Source organism: Chlamydotis macqueenii, chromosome 1, assembly GCF_036417535.1.
Source record: "Chlamydotis macqueenii isolate bChlMac1 chromosome 1, bChlMac1.mat, whole genome shotgun sequence".
In the NCBI taxonomy this organism is placed as follows: Eukaryota; Metazoa; Chordata; class Aves; order Otidiformes; family Otididae; genus Chlamydotis; species Chlamydotis macqueenii.
Window position 1 is genome coordinate 105,011,658 of NC_141556.1, and position 22,878 is coordinate 105,034,535.

General features: G+C 36.4%; 1 long non-coding RNA gene across 1 annotated transcript; it reads left to right on the plus strand.

Annotated features, from left to right (window-relative positions):
* Positions 1-3,090: 3,090 nt before the first annotated feature.
* Positions 3,091-8,876, plus strand: LOC147602239 (uncharacterized). Its single transcript, XR_015258859.1, has 3 exons — positions 3,091-3,162; positions 7,229-7,320; positions 8,833-8,876. It is a non-coding gene; the product is annotated as an uncharacterized LOC147602239 (long non-coding RNA).
* Positions 8,877-22,878: the final 14,002 nt, after the last annotated feature.

Sequence of the window (22,878 nt, forward strand, 5' to 3'; positions counted from 1 at the left end):
ACAAATACAGGCTGGGCAGGGAATGGATTGAGAGCAGCCCTGAGGAGAAGGACTTGGGAGTGCTGGTGGATGAGAAGCTTAACATGAGCAGGCAATGCGCCCTTGCAGCCCAGAAGGCCAACAGCATCCTGGGTTGCATCAAGAGAAGCGTGGCCAGCAGGTCAAGGGAGGTGATTCTCCCCCTCTACTCTGCCCTGGTGAGACCCCACCTGGAGTACTGTGTCCAGTTCTGGAGCCCCCAACACAAGAAGGACATGGCCCAGTTGGAGAAGGTCCAGAGGAGGGCCACAAAGATGATAAAAGGGCTGGAGCACCTTTCCTATGAGGACAGGGTGAGAGAGTTGGGGCTGTTCAGCCTGCAGAAGAGGAGGCTCCGGGGAGACCTGATAGCGGTCTTCCAGTACCTCAAGGGGGCTTACAAGAAAGATGGGGAAAGGCTGTTTAGTAGGGCCTGTTGCGATAGGACGAGAGGTAATGGTTTTAAAATAGAGGGGGGTAGATTTAGATTAGAAATTAGGAAAAAAATTTTTACGATGCGAGTTATAGAACACTGGAACAGGTTGCCCAGAAAGGTGGTGGAGGCCCCATCTCTGGAAGCGTTCAAGGCCAGGCTGGATGAGGCTCTGAGCAACCTGACCTAGTCAGGGATGTCCCTGCTTCTTGCAGGGGGGTTGGACTAGATGACCTTTGAAGGTCCCTTCCAACCCTAACCATTCTATGATTCTATGATTCTATGACTATTTTGCCTCAGTCTTCACTGATAAGGGCTCTAGCCAGGTCAACCAAGTTGCAGAAGACAAAGGCAGGGACTGGGAGAATGAAGAACTGCCCACTGTAGCAGAAGAGCAAGTTTGGCAGCATTTAAGGAACCAGAAGGTGCACAAGTCTATGAGACCTGATGAGATGCATTCGCAGACCCTGAGGGAACTGGCGGAGTTACCAAGATTCTGTCCATCATATTTGAGAAGTCGTGGCAGTCTGGTGAGATTCTCAATGACTGGAAGAGAGGTAATATAACCCCCATTTTTGAAAAGGAGAACAAGGAAAACCTGGGCAATTACAGGCCAGTCAGGCTCACCTCTGTGCCTGGCAAGGTCATGGAGCAGATTCTCCTGGAAACCATGATAAGGCACATGAAAAATAAGCAGGTGATTGGTGACAGCCAACATAGCTTCACTAAGGGCAGATCATGCCTGATTAATTTGGTGGCCTTCTATGATGGGGTTACAGCATCGGAGGACAAGGAACAACAAACTGACATCATCTACCTGGATTTGTACAAGGCATTTGACACTGTCCCACATGACATCTTTGTCTTTAAACTGGAGAGACATGGGTTTGACAGACAGACCACTCGGTGGGTAAGGAATTGGCTGGATGGCCACACTCAGGGAGTTGTGGTCAACGGCTCAATGTTCAAGTGGAGACCGGTGACAAGTGGCGTTTCACAGGAGTTGGTATTGTGACCAGAGCCGTTTAACATCTTAGTTGATGACATGGACAGTGGGATAGAGTGCACACTCAGCAAGTTTGCCAATGACACCAAGCTGTGTGGTGCCGTCTACACACTGGAGGAAAGGGATGTCATCCAGAGGGACCTTGACAGGCTGAAGAGGTGGGCCCATGCAAATCACATGAAGTTCAACAAGGCCAAGTGCACATTGGTTGGAACAATCCTAGGCTGGGCAGAGAATGGATTGAGACCAGCCCTGAGGAGAAGGACTTAGGTGTGATGGTGGACAAGAAGCTTAACATGAGCCAGCAATGAGCCCTTGCAGCCCAGAAAACCAACCACATCCTGGGCTGTATCAAAAGCAGCATGGCCAGTAGGTCGAGGCAGGTGATTCTGCCCCTCTACTCTGCTCTCATGAGACCCTACCTTGAGTACTGTGTCCAGTTCTGGAGCCCCCAACATAAGAAGGACATGGACCAGTTGGAGAGAGTCCAGAGGAGGACCATGAAGATGATAAGAGGGCTGGAGCACCTCTCCTTTGAGGACAGGGTGAGAGAGTTGGGGCTGTTCAGCCTGGAGAAGAGGAGGGTCCAGAAAAACCTTATAGCGGCCTTCCAGTACCTAAAGGGGGGGCCTACAGGAAAGATGGGGAGAGACTGTTCAGTAGGGCCTGTTGCAACAGGACTAGGGGTAATGGTTTTAAAATAGAGGGAGGTAGATTCAGACTAGATATTAGGAAAAATGTTTTACAATGCGAGCTGTAGAACACTGGAACAGGTTGCCCGGAGAGACGCTGGATGCCCCATCCCTGGAAACATTCAAGGCCAGGTTGGACAGGGCTCTGAGCAACCTGATCTAGTTGGAGCTTCTTGCAGGGGGGTTGGACTAGTTGACCTTTATAGGTCCCTTCCAACGCTAACTATTCTATGATTCTATGATCCTGTGTGTTAAATTTATGTCACTTAAAAGACAACTAATAAAGAAGCCCTGACACATACATGCATGTCCACAGCAGCACAAATGTATTGCCATAATAAGAAAATTCCACAATTTTCTTAACAAGTGAACATTTATCATTCAAACTCAATGAGTTATTCTCAGAGTATCCTTGCTAACAATAACCACAGAAAAGGGGACCTGCAGGAAGTGTGTATTTCTTCTTCATATTCAGTTCCTGATTTCTGAATATTTTGCTATTTAGAAACATTGAAGCAATTTTTCCTAGTGAGGTTTTTAGCTTCATCCTCTGTAAAATCTGTATCTTACTACTCCAGGTAGTAAGAAGTATCAGTTACTTACATTATTATTATGCACCAAATAATGCTGCATCAAATTTGGGAAATAAAGCTCTGCAACAGAGGGGGAGGTAGATAGTACAGGCTTTTAGGAATAATTAATTCTCTTGAATCTTGGATATATAACATTTCTTTTGCTATTTCCACCATTGTTTTCCCTCTTGTCATCCTTCCTAGTCTTTCTGCACAATTTTCCTGTCATTTTTTCTCTGGAATATATGTGACACTTTCTCATCTGAAATATAACTCTCCATCTTCTTCATAGACCACTTCAGGTTGTCTGCACACTAGACCATGTTAAGGGCAATTCCCTGGTGTACATTTAGCTCATCATTAATTTTGGCAAATCTGTGGAGAGAAAATTTTGAGGAATGGAGTTTTCCACTGCAATTCCAGGAACAACATCATCTCCAGGTACCTGGTTTGAACAGGCATCCAGAATGAGTGAAGTCTGAGTAGCAGCACTTGCAGGCTGAAGAAGTAAACCAGAGATCTGACACTGTCTCTGAAGGGTCACTGCCTACATAAAGCTTGAGATATTATTTTCTTGACTGCTTGAAAATGAAGCTGTCTTCATTCTCAGGCATGACCTCATTGCTCTGAAGGAGACTTGGCCTACTGGGAGGAGGGGAGGATCTCTAGAAATGTTCCCAGGCTGCTACCACAGCACTGGAAAAGGATAATAAAATAAAAACTGTTGAATACACAAGACAAACATTAAATGTTTCAGGATAATATCTTTGAGATTCTAGATGCCTTCTAGGGTCACGCTCTTTTTGAGGTACACCTGTAAAGTTTCATGAATTATCTTTTTCTGAACTGATTCCAGGATGGTCTGCTTGTTATCTATTGTTTGTTTTCATGTGTTTTCACAGACTAAAACACATGTGCTGTTCTATGAGTAAGTTAAATAAGGGCTTTCTGTTCTTTCTGTGGACCTAACTGTCAAGCAGTGTTGCCTCTTTAATATGCAAAAGGTCTTAGTGGTCAAGTCAGCAAACAACGATGTACATTTGCTTAGTCCTGTCTAGAGTAGATAGGGACTTGGAGGTTTGTTCCATACTTTTTTGGAGTGTGTGCATGTGTGCTGGGAGGGAAGGAGGGAGGGAATTATTCTACTGATGTTATAAAGAGCCTAACCACAGATTTGTTAAGATCTCTGTGACAAAATCTTCTGGATCAAGGTTTGTTCTCTTTCCCCTACTTCCACTTTGTCCCACAAAGACTGTTAGAGTTTGGGCGCTGAAAAACAGAACCAGTCTACAGTTTTCAGTTCCCCATTATTCAGGATTTTAGTGATGTTATCTCTGATTTTCTCTACTGCTGCTTATGTAGGGAAATTTCTAATCAATCAGTGAAAATGATTGCTGGATTAAATTATTCAAATAGACCTCTGTCCTTTGAATCTGATACCTTAAGCATCTTTTATGTTTATTGATGGAATCTCTTCACTGGCAGAAAAAAAAAGAAATATCACAGATATGTCCAGGATTCTGAAAGCTATTTCCTATTAAGAATGATCCCTCATCTAAGGTTGTGACATGGATAGACAACTTGACTTGCATTTTAAGTTATTTTGAATGAGGTTTTTTTAAAAATTTTTAAAAATACTATATAGCGTACACTATTCTTTTTTTCCAGCTGCCATGTGCACCTCCAGGCCCTGACAGAGATCTTCACCAAAAATTATAAAAATTATAGCAATGTCCCTATTCTCATGCAGAAATAAAGTGACTGCTTTGTGGAAATTATATAGGTAGATTTCCTTCCTTTGTCCATGATTATTTTCATTCCTTAGCTAACACCTTTTCAGGCACTTAGAAATTTGGAAAAAATACAGACATGAGATTTGAGCATCCAGAAAATGCAGATGAAAGGAAAATCAAAATGAGCTGTTTTGTTTTGTTTTGTTTTTTATTTAGTAATAAGGATGCAAAGGAAAAACATAGAATTAAGAAGATGTTATAAGCTTAGGAGAGGCCAAAGCAGTACCTTTTGTAGAGTTTTCTAGAACAGAAAAATGACAAAGCAGGACTGGCAGCTCCTGTAATCAGTAGTCATTAAGGTTTTAATAGGTCTAAAAATCTGAAAGCTCTTGTCCTGGCACAAGTGTCTGTGCAAATGAAAGCCCCTGATCCACGGACATGATTCTTCAGCTTCTCTAGACTTTCTTAGGATTTTTTTATAATTCTGAAAATGTTCAGGATATTTTAGCTGAAAAACAATTGCAACAATCAGCCAATGCTACCTGCTCACTCCTATATATTGTATACTAGATTCCATCAGAAGAAATTAAATGGGTGACTAACAGGACAAACCTGTTACAGATGGTTAAGTTTGTTTTAATAGTCTTTTCCTTTGCTGTACCTAACTTTGGATCTTTAACCTAGTTTTATAACTTTAGAAGAAGATTTGTTGGTAGGCAGCTAACCTGACTATTATTTTTTTTTTTTAATACGCATCATACACTTGTCAGTTTATAGAACTGATATTTTTGTGTATGACTTTGGCTGTTATCCAAGTAGGCAAAAAGAAGCCATGTTTATGTAGAAAGGTTTATTTAAAATAACAAACTAAAAATCCATCTGCAAAACAATGCTTTGTTCAATATAAACAGAAAACCACAGAGATTTATACTTGCAAAACCAAACACCTCCAGCCAACTCCAGCAATAGAATTAATCAGTGTAATCTTCCTCCTGAAAACTGGACATTCTTTCATATTTTGGAGCTAAATAACATACAAAGTAGTTAAAGTAGCATGGGTGTTTCCAGTCAGTGACTTGTTAAATGTTTTTCAAGAAGTATGGTATGAGCACATGTGGCATTTCTAATGCCCGTTTTAGATACAAGTTACTGGCAATATGAAGTAGAAATATCAGGCAGGGCAAAACCCTCTTTTCATCATGACCAAAAGGAAAAAGACTGCAATGCAGTAAAAACTAATCCCTGGAGGAGGACTTTTCTAGACAGAGAATGAACAGCTCTAGAAAAAGTGTTATGCAAATCCAAGACTCTTGTTGTGCAGGAGTCTTTTCAAATAATATGCTAAGACCACACGTTTTCTGTAGTTAAACCCTCAGAGTTTCTGTAAGACCTAGTCTTGGTAGGAGAGATTTGGAGAAAAGTCATCAAAGGGAATTTTGATTGCATTTTCCTTTTTGCTTCCGTTCCCAATTTTTTTCAACTAAAAAAAAAAAGTGGTAGTTTAGCATTTTCTCACTCATACGTGCTATAGGTTGGTACAGCCCCCATTTCTTTGACTGGTTCTTACTCAGGTAAAAACATTCCAGGTAACCTTTTCAGATTTTCCTATTATGATCTCTTCTTCCTTGGAACTCACTTTCCTCTGAGTCAGGACTTCACCTTTCACACTTGTCAGTAATCAAACACAAAAGAGAGCAGAAATTATTCACATTTATTTTGTGAATTAGACTAGACAGCAGGTTGTCATTCAGAGCAGCTCTGAAGTCACCTCTAATCCATACAACAAGTTTTGTAGCAGTTTACCTTAGAAGACCACAGAATCCAGGCAAGACAGTAATACAGCAGGGATTCACTGACACTGAGACACCAGAGGTGCTCATTGAAGCCCACAAGGAATAATATAGAACCAGCACCAGACATATAGGGCACATCTATATTTAGTTCTGAACTGGAATTTAAAAAAAAAAACCCTGTTGTTCTTGCTCTTACACATCGTTTGATTTTTTTTTTTTTTAATTGTGTAATTGCTCTTTTAGAGAGATTTAGGGGAAGTGGAAGTATAGATTTGCATGGAATTGTTTCCAGGTCTAGTTTTGTTTCAGTGTTTTGGAGGGATGAGGAGAGGGGTCTTACTGATAATAAACAGAATTTGCGATTGAGCCAGTACCAAAGAGTGTCTTCATACACCTCATTCTAAATTAGTAATGTAAAATGTGATTGTCATATTTATCAAGAAGGTAAATCTTGCCTATTATTCCTTTAACCCACAAAACATATATTCAATATGAGAAAGTATTACTGCACTGTATATACAGCTGTGTGTTGAAAAACTCATACTGAACTACTACTCAATTTTAGTAGCTTCATGTTTGGGAGATTATACTTCACAGAAAAAGCCCATGATATTCAAGGTGAACTAGAAGAGCAAATTACACTGTGTTGTGACACACAAGGAGCTTTTGGTATAAACTTTTGACGTGACTATGTGTGTTTGAATTTCAAATGATCATCAGGTATATATTAATCCATATTATTTCTGCTTTCATGTCTGGCATTTAAAATGTCAGACATGAACCTAATTCTATTGTGAAAAGCACAGGCTTTGAATAGCATACATTTAAAACTCAATAACAATAACAAAAGCCAACAAGCTTTCTAAAGACATAAGATCACTGATGAGTTAAAAGGTATTGACTGATGACAGAGTTTTACTTTTAGGATGATTCCTTCAATATTGCTATTGTGCTTCCTTCTACTACTATTTTTCAAAACAGATATGCCAATTAAGAAAGATTTAGCCACCACTGGGCAAGAAGTTGCAGAGCTACAGTGATACTTCTGTTGTCATAATATATTGGTTTGCTAAGTAAGTACTTAATATTGTAATGATTAATAGAATTAATACAGACCCTAAAGTAAGGGCTCTTATGGAAGTTCTAAAAAGAGACCAACAGAATATATCAGAGACATGTGGGAAAGCTTATATATAGTTCTATGTTTACCAAAAAAGTTTCTAAGAAAATAAACAACCATACCTGTATGTAACTGTACTGCATTCTCTTGTGGTACCCATGATTATTTCTTGATGCTCTATTGATGTTTATAAGCCACACGACCTACTTAAGGTGACTGTATCTGGCCACATACCTAGGATTTCTGATCTTCGGAAATGTTTTAAGATGTGAAAGTGAAAATCAGAAAAGTAAACCAATGGGTAGCTCCTTCAAAATGGTGACCTGAAAATTTATTTGAAACTATGAGAAATTTTTTTTGGTATCAGACTATGTATTTTTATATTGCACAGCATTTGAAGTATATGACTTATATTTTAAGATAAGTATATAACAATTAATATTATGCTAAATTAAAAAGTGAGTAATTTTTTAAAAACTATTAACAAATGTTTCAACTTTCCCCAGACATACCTGTGCTGTGCTGTGAGTTCTTTAAAAAAAAATATTTTCATTATTGAAAGTTATTTTGATCAGCTCTGCACAATATTCTGGCCGAGATCTCCAATCTCTTATTGCTTTGATGCCCATATCAATGATATTTTGAAACCTACAGATTATTTTAATTTGCAAAAAGGATTTAAAAAAAAGAAATTTCTCTAAAACATCCTTTCCCTTCCCCCTCCCAAACTGATCCCACCAGGCCTTAGATTCTAGTTCTTATTCATTTTCATCTTTGTAATCATGTATAAAAGAGCAATAGTTAAATTAGAAATACAGTCTTTACACCCACTTTACACTAATATAACCTCAACTGTATCATTGCAAAGAAAAAATTAATTAGGTTGAGAGATATAGGGGACTGTCAATTCTCCTCTTACATCCTCTTCCATCTAAGATAATACCATAATCATATTTCAGTTCTTGGGTGTATTTCTATTTGCCTTTTTCTCTTGCCTAACATGTGCAAGTCTTGGTTCTGTTGCTGGCGTGATATCTGATCAAGTCTTCTGAAGTCAACGAAAGATTTTTAAATATTCTAATGGCTTTTGGTTTTTGTTGCTGTGAACCTTGCTTTGTCATTCACTTATACATGCATCACTCTCAGGGAAAAAAAAAGAGGTAAGTTCAATAGATTCAGAAGCATCAAATATGTGTTTAAACAATGAGTATAAATTATAGTAAATACTTTCACCCTTTTTGGATATTAGATGTAAATTAAGAAGATACTAGAGTAGCAAAGGAAAGTATCCAGAAGACAAGAACTCCAAAGTTAGGTTGTAAATATGCAAGCCTTTTCTTTATTTTGTAAAGGTAAGTTCTTAAGAACTGAAGCCTGGAAGAAAAGGGTTTGTAATGCACTAGGGAAAAAAAAAAAAATAGCTTCTGTACTTTGTGTACATCTTTTTTTTTTTTTTTCCTTTCAGGTTCAGCCCATCAGACAAAAAGACAGTAAAATGACACAGATCTAGTTCTTGAGGTCAGCCCGCTAGATGAAAATTGAGCTCAGGGCGTCAAAAACAATGTCTAGTCCTAAATATCTTTTCCTACATCAACTCAAATTATAGTTTCTTTACTGAATGTAGAAGTGAACAGCACTACAAGTTAAAAAAAAAGCAAAGTAGAGCAAAATATGGGAAAGTTAAAGGTTTATCCCACTGTTGGAGAACTGTCAATGTCTGACTGAGAAGTGATTGTTCAGCTTAGCATTTTTACTTTTTTTTCTGGGTGCCTGCCCTTCCACAGGAATTTTCAGCTTCCTTTAGTCTTCTAGAGAAGTAGATATCCTCTTTTCTGATATTTAATGAGTAATATTTATGAATGCCTACACTAGTTTATCGGGCAGTTCAAGATTTTTTCTTCTAAATTTTTTTTCTTTGGGAAAGGTAAGACTCACACTGGAAGCACAGAAGCTGCCCCCAGTATCCAGTAGGATACTCTCATAGACCTATTTTGTGACTGAGCTTAGATGCTTGTTAATACACATCCTCTTTATGTATTTAAACAGAGAGAAAAATCTATAGAAAGTATATGAAAGAGGAAGAGATATTGAATCATTTCTGATTTAGAGTAAACAGCTGGTTTATGTATTCATTTAGATGAGTTGACTACACCAATGTGAATTATAAAGTTGAGTCAACTTTCTAATACTTGTCTTGACCTTTCCTCTTCTTTCTATTTGGTTTGATATTTTTCTAAGTTTAAAAAGAAAAGGATGAACTACTGCCAAGTGAGTCTGAGCACCTCCTACAAAAGTGCACACATTTAAATAAGCATAAGAATTGGAAAACCTCTATTATTCCATGGTCTACATTATCAAAGTAGCAATCTGTCTGTACTTATCTTTCATTTTCCCTGGTAATTCTCTCTGCATGTTCAGAGTTCATCCATTTTATTTTGTGTAAGCAAATCTTGGGTTATAATGCATAAATTGTTGGTCTGATGCTTTAGCAATTGCAGTTCTCAATCTTTTTTTTTTTGTTTCTCCTCTTTCTTTTTTTTTTTTTAATAGAGTGGGCATGTAGCCTTCAAAAAAACCCACCAAAAAAAAAAACAACCCTCCAAAACAAAAACAAGAAAGCCTGGCTGAACATTCAGAATCCTAGTCATTAATTATGGAAACTTACAGCAGAGCAGTTAAAATGCACCTGTGCCACACATGTGGCCTTGGTATGCTAAGTATTTTTTTTAACAATTTCCAAGTTAATTCTTAACAAAACAACAGACATCTGTTCCACTCTTAACAAAGGATCATAGAAAATTGCCAGATTGAAACAGACTATCTGTCCATTTTACTACATTTGGAGGTAATCTAAACCTGTTGCTTCTAGAGGAGCCAGACGTGACCTCTAGTGTGTTATGGCATGTGATCAACTGCTCTACTCCCTGTTTTTTCTATGACTTCTGCTAGAAAATTAATTTTCACTATGGCTTACATAATAACTAGAACAAATTGAACTATGCATTTAAGAAATTTTGACCTTTTTAATATTAGTGGTTTATTTCCAAGAATCATTCATTTTTGAAGATTATATAGCTGTTTGTGATGACATGAACGTTTTACTTGAAAAAAACTTCAGCTTATGAGTTTTTCTTATACTCTGCAGGCATTTGCTGTTCATTTTAGTCATGGCTTGATGGCTTTTCCTGTGCATAATTAATCTTAAAGTACTTACAGGAATGAGAGATGGTACAACCAAATATCTGTACCTTTAAGTCATTGTGGAAGTAGTGTGATATTAGGGGTAGGCAGGTACTTTGGAGCCCTTGAACACAGCAGACCTGTTCAGGTAAGGCTATTAATCAGTTATTACATTATAAGACCCATTTGAGGAAGTTTATGAAAAAAAAAAATTCCTTCATGCAAAATTATTTTGCTTCTTTCCTTTCCTTCTCATAAATGTTGATGATTAGTTTAAAAATATCAACAAGTACATAAAACCAGGAAGGTTTTCAACATATGCCATCTTCTCATATCTTTGGTAACTTCACTGATGTTAGAAGAAAGAAAATGCAATGGATGTATTCATTCACTTCTGATTTCCTGTGCTTACGTTAACACAGCAATACTTTCATCCAGCTTTCTTCAACTCTTCTGAACACTTAGAAGCTAAATCATTTCCCTGCTACCTCTTTGTATCATCCTGTCTTCTATATGGCTTAATCTTTTGTAAAAGATCTCCCCTCAAGAAGTATTAATAAAGAATCTAATAAAAAATAAAAAGTTCTGATCCATCTTTAGCTTTCTTTCTTCTGGATTCAGTTTCTTACATTAGCAAGAGTTTACATTTTGCATGGGTAGAGTTTTGAAAAGACTCAGGAGTTGATTTGGTGTGCTCCTTCTGTCAAGACAGAGACAATGAAAATATTTTCCCTCAGGCAGTTAGAGAGACAGATGGGATTGGCCATTGCCCACTTAATATTATAAAGGAAATAAAAAGAAGAGATGGAAACTGGAACATATTTTCATATATTGATTAAAGGTTTTGAAAGGTGTAGTACGAAAAAACATTAGCTCAGTATTCTGTAGTGTATGTGTGGTACATTCTAAACAACAGCTAATTGTACCAGTTATCCAAGATTAGACATTGTTAATCTAATTTTCTCTAAATTGCAGGGTAAAATATACATGTATCTACAAATGCCAGCAAAATATCTGTATTGTCAAAGTCTGCATAGATTTTACTCTTAATTTTAAAATAATCAGCTGAGCTTTAGCTGCAGCAGTGAATTTTGGGGCCTTTATGTAGAAGTCCATGAAAAGGTGAAAAAGGATGATATAACGAAATAAAAGTATTAATAAAGCACTACCAAATACAGAGTACTAGTCTCGTCATACCACACGTATCCTTCTGGCCTACACATTACTCAACATAATGGAAAAAGACCAAAGGAATACAAAACAGGAGAGAAAAAAAAATAATTGAAAAACAGCCTCCAGCTGATGGCAGAGGTAGCTGTGGATGGCAGGAGTATAGTTCATTCACCAGTATAATTGAAGGAGGGAGTAAAAGTGAAACCTTAGTACAGAGGTAATTGTCAAAGAAAAGAAGTTTCCGTTCATGGAGAGCTAAAAATCTAGTCTCAATCTCTGAGATTGCTCTTAAATAGAAATGCAGTTAAATATGCATTGAAGTCTCACTGAAATAATTTTCAGGCTCTTGTTTTAACATCTTTCCTTTCCTCATTCCCTGTGTAATTGGGACTGCAGCTATGCCACATGTTTTGAACTGAAGCCTCCCCAAGAGTCTAGTGACTTCTGCTTCCAAAAGCAAGGGCAAACTATAAAGAATGTCCTCAGATCAAATGGATTTCTTCCCTACTGTATCCTTACATAATGGCTAGGGGCTTCAACGGCCCTATGAATTTGTCCCAACCTGAGAACAAAAAAAAAATATATATATAGTTATTTTCATTAATATTCCCCACTCTGAATAATTTTTTCCTTGTCCTTGGGCCTCACAGAAGTTGCAAAAAAAAACCAAACCCTATATTACTTTTTTTTCGTGTCTTTTTTTTATGTTGCTGATTTCCACTATGATATGTGTGCGCCAAGATCAGGTAACTATGTATCAGCCATATAATGACAACAGGGTTCTTTTTTTCCACACACCATTAACACTAGTGCAGCTCAAGACAGTTTGTTTCTCCTCCCAGTTTTTTGGGCTAACACAATAATTTCTGCATCATTCCATTGTTCTTACCCTCTTTCTGATCAGTTACATCTGAAGATTGATATGAAAAATAAAAGTAATGTTTTCCCTGTGAATGCTGCTTCTGTATTTTATTTGCTTTAAATCAGATTCAGCATCTGGCAGCCTTATTCTATATTCCAGCTCACACTGTAAATGTGGATTGAATTTATCTAATTGAAAATGAAGTTAATGATAGACCACTAAATTCTATCATATTTCACTTAGTGCTGAAATAATTTACTGTTGCTAACATAGACCATAAAACCAAATTCCTCCACAGTCATCAATTCTGGCTAGAAATGTATTTAGGATATCGTCTTTACCTGTTCACTAGTTGATTAATGTGCTCTAGTCTGGAATGTTCAAAGAATGTAGAATGGCCAACTTGGTTGAGTCATACAGGGTCTTTGTCTTTTTGATTTCTTCAGCCTCTTTCAAATTCCAGAGCATGCTCATGCCTCATGTCTTTTTTTTTTATTCAGATATCATTCTCTGAACAAAACTTCTAAATGCTATTTCTGTATAGTCACTCAATAAAGGTATAGTGCAGAGACTAGAAGTCGTAAAAGCCTGCTGCTATTCTTGTTTGCCAAGAACAGGAAAAAAACCCTCATTGTATGTGTACTCAAACCACTCAATATTTGTTTCCTCTTCTTTCCTCGTTATTATCCCATGTTCAGATTCTATTGTATTTGTGAAGAAGCAATATGCTTTAAAAGTATGCAAGAGACTGATGTGCAAACATTTGCATGTTACTGCCTAGGATAGTGTCTATGCTTTTCTACCATTTTGTAGAAATTAAGGTGGCCTGAGCCTTGAGAAATTAAAAATAAAGCTTATGTATGCTAGTGTGCAAAATGGATTTTAATGACCTTTAATAACTTCAGGAAAACAAAACAAACTCTGAGGGGATAAAAAAAAAATCTACTCAGCCAACCTTCTGAAAGTTATGATTTGCAGCCTCAGAGCACGTTCGTGTTTGTCTTCATCACAGATTTTTTTTCAGTTGAGGGAAATTATAGTTCACACTATGTATTGTTTTTCTCTTTGCAAGAACAAAGCTTTCCACAGCAGGCACTGTGGTAGATTATCTGATAAGGTCTTTGTCATATTCGCAGATCTTGAAGTGTGTGTAGGTATCTCTGGGTTCACAGAGAATGTATATTTATCTCACTAATGAGCTGTCAACACTTTCTGTTCCTGTAATAAATATTTGGGTGCTCATCTTTGCAGCTTATCCCAAAGTACAGCTTAACCAGCAAATATATCCTTAAGGTTCTGTATCAATGTATTGCTCCATGTTTCATGCAGTACTGGTAGCAGAACAATTAACAAGTGATTACCTGTTTTACATGGTTCTTTTTTGGATCATTAATTTTTTGAGGAATGTTTGGGGAAAGTAATATCTCTTTCCATTTGATACTGCTACAAATGTAGTCAATTAGCATGTAAATCACTCATTAGAACTAATTTGATATTATCTCTCTGGGATTCTATTAGAGTTGCTAGTTACTGTTTTTCACTCTTACTAGTTAATCTCTACATAGCTCCAAATAGGTTGTGCTGTGTACACCTTACTGTAAATAGTACAGATTACTGAAAATCTGTGATCCTGCAGTGAAATGGTATACTTTAATAAATGTTTTCATGTACATTAAATATCCTTTGTTTAGTACATAAAGGAAAACCTTAGAAATTTGGGTTAACAAATGCAATCACCATGGGTAAGTTTCAGTAAATATGTAGATTTCTGAATCTAAATGGTGGTCATACCCCAGTTTGTGGTCTCCTTGTTTTCACAAGGTGTATCTGGTTGTATCAATGTTCTTATTTCTTTTTTCAGTTGTTGTTATCTGAATTTGTTTCCCTTCATTAAAAAGTCCAGACAGTGATAGATGAATCTGAGTGATTGCCTTTTGGGTAGGTCACTTGAGTGACTGTCTGGAAATATTATTATAATAGACTAGGTGATCAACACAGTTTAGAAATCAGAGTATTTTTAAACGCCTATGTTTGGGCTACCAAAAAGTAGACTTTCACCCTTAACAGCTAAGAATTAAAGGGATATGAGACCACTACCTTCCTGCCATTAGGTAAAATCTAACACGTTTAGACAGACCATACATATTTCCTGCTGAACACTTTATTTAAAACTCAAAATAATTATCTTTCTGCTATCTCTGACAAGCAATATAACTTCTCTTGTAGTTAGAGTATTTCTGCTAATATTTGATGTAAGTCATACTCACTGCAAATTAAACTAGTTCTTCTTGCCCTGCAGGTGATAGACACGGTGAACAGTACCTTGGTCTCCTCTGTGTGCATTTGTTTCCTTTTGAAAGACTAATCATGTTGTCTTTCATTTTCAACCTTAAAGAAATTCAGTTGATTCAAAATTTCCTCATAGATTATGCCTTCTAAATTTCTGTCGATCTTGCTGCTTTTCCTCTTCAGTACATCTACTAGTTACTAGTTATTATATATATATTTTTAAATGCCATCATAGTTTGAACTAGCGTGAAAAGAAACTGATCTGAGAGACACTCAGAACTAAGTCACGACCTCCTACTCTCCATGGTGCTGAAAAAGGGTCACGTATCAAGGAATAATTTATAAGTAGCCATCTACCACAGAACTGCAGTAAATTTGGGGATTCAGAAATAGTAGTAGCTCCTATAGATACTCTGAGTGTGATATATTGCAGCACAGGCAACTGGTTTGAAATAGTTATTGGTGGGGTGCAAACTAATTCTCTCTCAGAAACTCACCGTTTTTGTATTACTTTACCATAAATTGCTCATGACCCAAAGGGACATTTTGTTCTTGTAGGTTTTGCAATGTCTGTTGCCTACTAAGCTAGAATTTCAATTAATATAAGATGCCACAGCAAGAAAAAATACTAAGTAAAATTTTTAAATGCAATCAAAAATGATGGCTTTTATTGAAATAACTCCTTCTGCTTCTTATTACCCAAGAATAAAACTAGATTTGTGGGTTTTTTTTTTTTAAAAAAAGGACCTTGAATTAATTATTTGGCCCAAAATTTCAAGGACTTAATTTTATTCCATAATATATTATTTTGTGAAACTGAGGATTTTAGTTTATTCCTGTATCTCTTATTTTGGATAAAAGGATATTTGTTAACAACATACCTAACAGATTCAGACTTAAACCTTTCTATTAGAGGTAAAATCTAATTAAACGTATTTTTATTATTTGCTTCATGATTACCAGTATGGTAAATCAATAACTGGTTTTAGTGTTTTTCTGTTCAAATCCAGTGTAAATTAATTAAGTTTCCAAGTTGCACATATTGCTTGTACTTTAAGAGTTATGTGTTGTGATAAACTATTAAGTGAAGAGCAGAAAATATACGTAGTTTTCCAATCCTATTTAGAATTCTATATTTGGATAATCAACCTTCATCAAAGTGCCAATGAAAACACATCACTGTAAAGTGAAAATTGTTCTCTAGTGACTTATAGCTGTATAACACCAGTTTAATATTTTTCATTTACAACACTGTATCTTAAATAATGGGCCTTTGACAAAAACATACCTTAAGCAAAACATCAAAAATACTTTGTTTTGCCATATGGTATGGTACATAAAATCAATAGCACTGACATTACAAGGTAGAAAATCACCACTTTAAAATATCAAATAACTCCAAACTATTGTTCAAGATAATGAAACTATAATATTTAGGAATACCACAATACGAATATCCTTTATAAATTATCACAGTTAGACCTATTTTGCAAAGTACAAAGATTTCTGTCAACTTCTGTAGGACCAAAAGTTAATTAAATTTGTCTCAAAAGAGGTGAGGTTAGTATGAATTATGTATGCACTTTTTATATTTGCTGATTAAATGTCCACTTTGTTATAGTGAGATATAAGTTTATATACTGTTGTAAACTGCAAATTAACTATGTACCAAATTAGATAATGTACCAAAATTTGTATTCGGTTGTCCTGAGGTAACAAATTAAGTATTTCTCTTTGAAGTGTCACCTACCTGTATTGTTGAGGTTTGGAAATTTTATATCTTTATTTCAAGAGCAATGAGTTTCTATTAGTTTTCTTTTTATTATGAAACAAGACACTTTGCATCTATGGAGACTGAAACATTTAAGGTATCATGAAGGCACTGGAAAAAAAAAATCAAAAAAACCCAGTAGTTTAAATAGGAGCTTGAAAGATTTCTGGAGAGGAAAAAAGGGTACATCTGTTAGGAGAGAAAAAAAAATACAATAGAGGAGCTTTCTGGTCTTCAATTACTGTAAATTTTCCTATGCACTAATACAAATCATGCAGAAAGGAAGAAAGAAAAACCACAACCAAAGAAAAATCCCCATTATATCATATCTTTGCTTTTTTCCTTTTTAAAAATAGGCTTAGAAAGAACAAAGGTCTTGGAACTGTTCAATGATATTACGCCAGGGAAGTACTGTACTTGGGGTTCCATTTTGCCACCTCAAAGAGGATTTAATTCAGCTGTCAGAGAGTGCTTTTTAGTCTGTAGACAGAGCACGAAGAAGGAGAATTCTGTTTGTTCTTTAAAAATAGTCCAAAACTTTCCAGTCTTTGTGAAAAATTCTCGAAGCTTAAATAGGATATCAATTCAAAGTCAAATTCCCTATTAAGTTAACCATGATGCTTGTTTCTTGTTCCTCAGAGAACAGTATATCACTTTCTGCTGAGGCTAAAAATAAGCTTAATATAAAAATGAGTGCTCACTCTATATAAGTTCTTTGATTTTACCTGAAATTCACACACATCTTAAAGTTATAAAAGGTCACTTATTAATCTAATTTTTTTTCCCATTAATTCTTGCTCTACCTTAGGCTGAAGTTACCTACCTGGTCTGTGAAAGACAGGTACAATATGGATGGGGCTGACCTGATAATGCTTGCTTCTTTTTTAAAACAGTGAGGTGATTATCTAAAATTAACACTTAACCAGACAGTTTTGTCTCTCAATTAATACAGAGGCATGGGATGCACTTGGCACAAGAAGTAGGACCATTGGTGTTATAAAAATCACAATTTTTATGTTCTTTAATCCCATTACTTTTCTCTTTAGCTAGCCAGGAACTGCTTATGTTTCACTCCATAAATGTATTTTGTGCTTGCATTGAATATTCTACAGCAAAGTGTATAGGGTGAGGAGAGAACTCATCAACATGCACCTGTTTACTTCCCTCATGATCAAAACCCAAATATCTTACATGTACCAAGATGATAATACTACCGTTAATGGATTAGATGCTCTCATAAATAAATATAGCCCTTAAAAAAACACAGCTGTTCGGTGTATCTCCAGGCTAAATGTACTTCCCAGGAGAGAAATCTAGTCTGTGTCGGACACTGAGAGGTCTGAATGAATTGTGACCGATTCCACTGAGAACTGAGGGGATTCCTTACTTCTCAGTGTCTGTGTCCTGTACTGAAGGAACGACCTCTTCTGAGCGAAACACAGCTGTCAACACCAACTCTATGTGTCATTCTTACTTTGGGCATTGAGGAAATGACCCCCTGCTGGCATGCAATCCAGAGCCTCGTAAGCAAGTCATCAGTTAGCAGACATCTTTCCACGCCTTAACTGTCACAAAGATCTGCCCTGGCAAGATTTGAATTTATAGATCTGAGTTGTAAAAGCCTGTCGTCATTTAAGATTAACATGACTTCTATTCTATTCCTTTATTCTCCCTCCCTTGTCCTCCCTACTTGGTTTATGTCTGTGAAGCTGTTTGTTTTGTAATGTGACAACACAGAGCCAAAGAGTACCAAGACAAACATCTTTCCATAAGCCTTTTCTCTTTGATAATTTAGAGAAAGACAGCCTGTGATACTTTACAAAATAATGCCATTGTGACCAAGAACTCTTGCTTTATTTTTGATCTCCACCTTGGAAATCATCAGGAAAGGAGAATTTGTTGTACGATTCTGCTAAGAGTTGCTACTGCTAGAGCTATACAGCTACAGTCTATTTAGTTTTGTAAAGAAAGGCTAGATTTTAACCTGTGTCTTCCCCCTCTTTGTGTTTCAAAGTTCACTAAAAAATACATTTCAAGGAAAAAAAAATATATCTGAGGTGGATTTCAGCTTCTGGTTTATGTTAGAAAATATTTTGCTATTGTACCATTGGAAAACCACTAAAGACCTTAGATCATCAGTTCAGTTTACAGCATTTCACCATCAGTGATGTCAAATTCAACTGAGTTCTCACTATGAAAATGGTTGTTGGAAAATATACTTTTATCAATAAATTCCAAACTGGTATTTGTAGATTTGAGATTAGTGAAATACAAGCAACGTATTTTTTATACAGAGTGTTCTGTGGTGTTATGTATGCTTTTATTGTTGCTATTGATGACTACACCGTGATGGTAAGCTCACTCGAACACCCTGCTTTCAGTTAAGATAAAGGCTGAGCAACTATCAACTTGCCAAGAGTGACTAATACGCAAGGAAGAGTCATAGTAAACTTTGTTACATTGTGAGTTTTACCTGAGTTATGGGGCACTAAATATTTTCCTTATTTGTTTTGTCTCACAGTTTTTTAGAATGTGTTTCCATTGAAAAATTGTCACACAAAATACAGACTTTCTCTTTCCTGTGTAGGAACTAGAAGCAGGCACTGAGCCCATCGGTGGTGACAAGGTAGGTGCCCATGTGGTAAGCAGTAGTGCGTTCTTATCTTGGACTCAGCTGAATGAACATGCTAAACTACATTCTTCACCAGTGTAAATGGAATGCAGTTCCCACTGATGCTGAAAGAAACCATAGCACCTGAGGATCCCAGGTCAGAGTTATCTGAAATCCTGTAAGGGAAAAAATTAGGATGTGACCCAGCACTTTCTTTATAGTCAAGGATAACTGTAATTCTAGGAATTCTTACTGTGCAATGTCAGACTTGTAAATATTAACATGCTTTCTATTTTTTTTTCTGTGCAGGTTTAAAAAAATGACCATTTATTCTATATATTAGGGAATATATACATGCACACAAACATATAATATATATGCACATATTATTTCAAGTCTAGCTCTAATCTTAGGCTTGAAATAATATTGAGGTAAGATTTTTATATAATTCTATTCAAAGTTAATATATTATTCCATTAAGTTTACACTGGCTTAAGTGACATATCTAGGGCTCCATCTACTAAAATAGATACAAACAAGAATAGCTCCTCTGATTTACACCGAATAATAGGCTGGTTCTATATTTGTTGAGTGTTTTTTTCCTTCCCAAAAGACAAAATTCTTGTTTGTTTGGAGGGGGTATTTAACCTCTTGGCTGAGTGATATATTTCTGTTTATCAGCCACCTGTATCCCCTCAATGCATTCTGAGGCAAAAATCAAGGAATAAGAAAGTCCAATTTTAAATTCAATCAGTTCCCAAGTTGTTTGATGCAACGGTTGCCATTTCAACAGCTGCCTCTGTCTACTTCACCCACACGAAGGAACCAGCTTCCTCTAGAGATCTGGAAATGTACATTTGGCAGCTAAAATTCAATTTAAGTCTGGCCAGGTACAAGTATATTGGCACTAGTCCCAGGTCTTGCGATTGACTTTTAACCCCCTCAGAGCTTTCCTTGTGTGCCTAATAGAGCTGTGTGCTGTGTGACAAGTTCAGTGAAGTCCAAGTGCTGCCTTTTGTTGCTCTGTGCAGCAAAATATTTTGAGCTTATAAACCTCTACATCTGAGTGATATTTGTAAAGAGTCTTCATATTAGTTAGCCTCACAAAAAAAAAAAATAATAAATGATACATGCTGTTTAAACAACTATTAACTGCTTTCTGAAAGGTACACTGGAGAGTACTGTTTACTTTCCTCTTGTTTCCCTGCATTTCATGATTTCTCAAGTTAAACTTTTTGAATTTAAAAATCCTTTCCTTAATTTAGAAACAGTACTTCTGTTCACTCTAATAATTGCTTATGTATCTGAGCATTCAAAATGATTCATGGGAGTGAGGAGTTAAACAGTTTATCCCTTAGCAGAGGAAAAGAGTACAGGGACTTATTCTGTCTCTGAAGTTTGCTGTTGTAACAGGTAACAAATTCTTCTGGTATTTGTGGACACATGAAGTGTTAAAAAAAATTCCTCTGACACAGGTCCTTCCTCATGTTAGGGCTCAGCTTGATTTTTTTCATGCCATTCAGCGAAAGAAAGACCAAATCAAATCTGATTATGAGCCAAACATTGACCTTCAAAAATTCAAACTGAAAATACCACAATGCAAACAGAATTTTTGTATCTTTACACCCTTGTCCTCCATCCTGTGCAGAAGATTCAAAAATAGTCATATTATTATAGCTCTGGGTACTAGAAAGCAAGCAGTCATCAGCTAAAAGCATATGTTAACTTGATTGATAAGGAAAGGGGTTGGCCCGTGCATCATCTGTGACAATAACCTTCTAGATTAAAGGAAAAAAAATTTAACATACTGAAAATCTCTAATGCAAACACATGGTGTTTAGTTCATCCTTTCACAGTAGGCCATCAGCTAGCCACAGGTAATGGAAGCAATTTAAGCTCACAAAGGCATTTAAACTGCCCAAACCTATCTCTGTCTAGAGAGCTACTCCCTACATCTGCCCATATTCTGCAATGTAGAACAAGAAGGGAGAAAAGCAACAGGAGAAAGTTACTACCAGTAATTATTCATCAAAGCTCTTCCCCTTCTCTCATCTGTGAACTACAGCTTGAGAACTGGCAGTTTTAAAGGTGGGAGCAAGGGGAAGTCTTCTTTCCTAGGTAATGTTCACAGGTCTTTGCCTCCTTACTTCCTGCAGCATGGTACTATTACCCTGGTGATCCAAGATATTTCATCAGATGAAAGAAAAAAGTAACTGAATTCCAGATCACTTGTTTTTCAAGAAAACAGTAGGCACAAATGTATAAAATATGAGTATCTGGGAACAGGTGAAATGAAAGAAGTTTTTCAGATTGTTTTTTCACTCTGAAACTGAGTCCAAAGATTGAAGTCTTGGCTTTAAGACCAAGCATGACTGAATCAATTTGGATAAAACACAAGTATCAAGAGTTTGTACTGTGACTCACTTTACCCATGTTTTTGACTGAAAGACTAACAGAATCTGATCTCACTTTTTCTTTCTTTACATTGCAAAATAATAAACTTTCTTAATTCTGTCTAGCACTGTAGAAGAAATGAAAGTGTGTCTCTAGGGTATGGACTGAAGAGAGCAAAATCTAATTCTTTGGCCATCTCTGACTCATTTTCAATGGGGTTGGGAGAGTTCAAGTGAGTGTTACAGTCAATCTAAACTTGTGGGCACTTGTTTGGACCAAACACCCACATTTTCTGAAGTTTAAAAATCTTTCCTGACAGAAGTAAATGGGAGTAGAAATAGTGTCCTGTTTGTTTTTAAACAGGAGATGTGAAAAAGAACAGAGATCAATTAGTTACACCATTAAGCTATTGAGAACTAGAAAGGTCCATTTTTCTGTCAGAGGAACTATAGTGTAACTGAAACAAAGCTTAAGGACCTAGCAGAACCAGGTACTGAGGATCAGATAAACTTATGTTAAGAAATAAGGGAGATGGAGATAGAAAGCAGGAAATTTAGCTTTAACTGTTTATTTAAGCAAACACCCATCTCTTATATTGCTTGAGGTTAATTTCTCATTACTCAAGATTTACCAAACCTATTTGTGCAGTGCTTCACCACAATGTTTTCATTCACACATTCTGTGATACAAAAGAATTATACTGGTATTTTATAACTTCAGAAATATTTTTCTCCTGTCTTGGGCTTTTCCATGTTGTAAGCACTTGCAAATGGACTTCAGATTTAGAAAATGGCAGTGGCCAGCCAAGACTCATAAAAACTAGATTTAATTGAGTTCATTAGCTAAAGTTGTCCTTCACGATAATTGAGATATGACACCTTGAGCAGTGGGCCATATCTACAGCATCAATTTGGAAATGGAATGCTGTTTGTATCACAGTTGCTTTTAGATAATGTGTGCAATTGCCTATGAAGAGCAGCTCGTTAATTTCTGTGAGTGACTCTTTTTGTACTTCCATTCAAATAAGTACTGTAATAAGCCTTAAAGATTGTTTTCTTTGGCCATTCATCAGTATTTTACTGTATGCAACAAAGTCAATACTGGTCCAGTAATTTCTACAGACATACACCACATAACTTTCCTAGATAAAACGATATTGTAGAAATGTTTAAGGGTATACTGATATAGATGGTGAGGAATTTATGCATGTAGGTTCTATTTACAATAATGT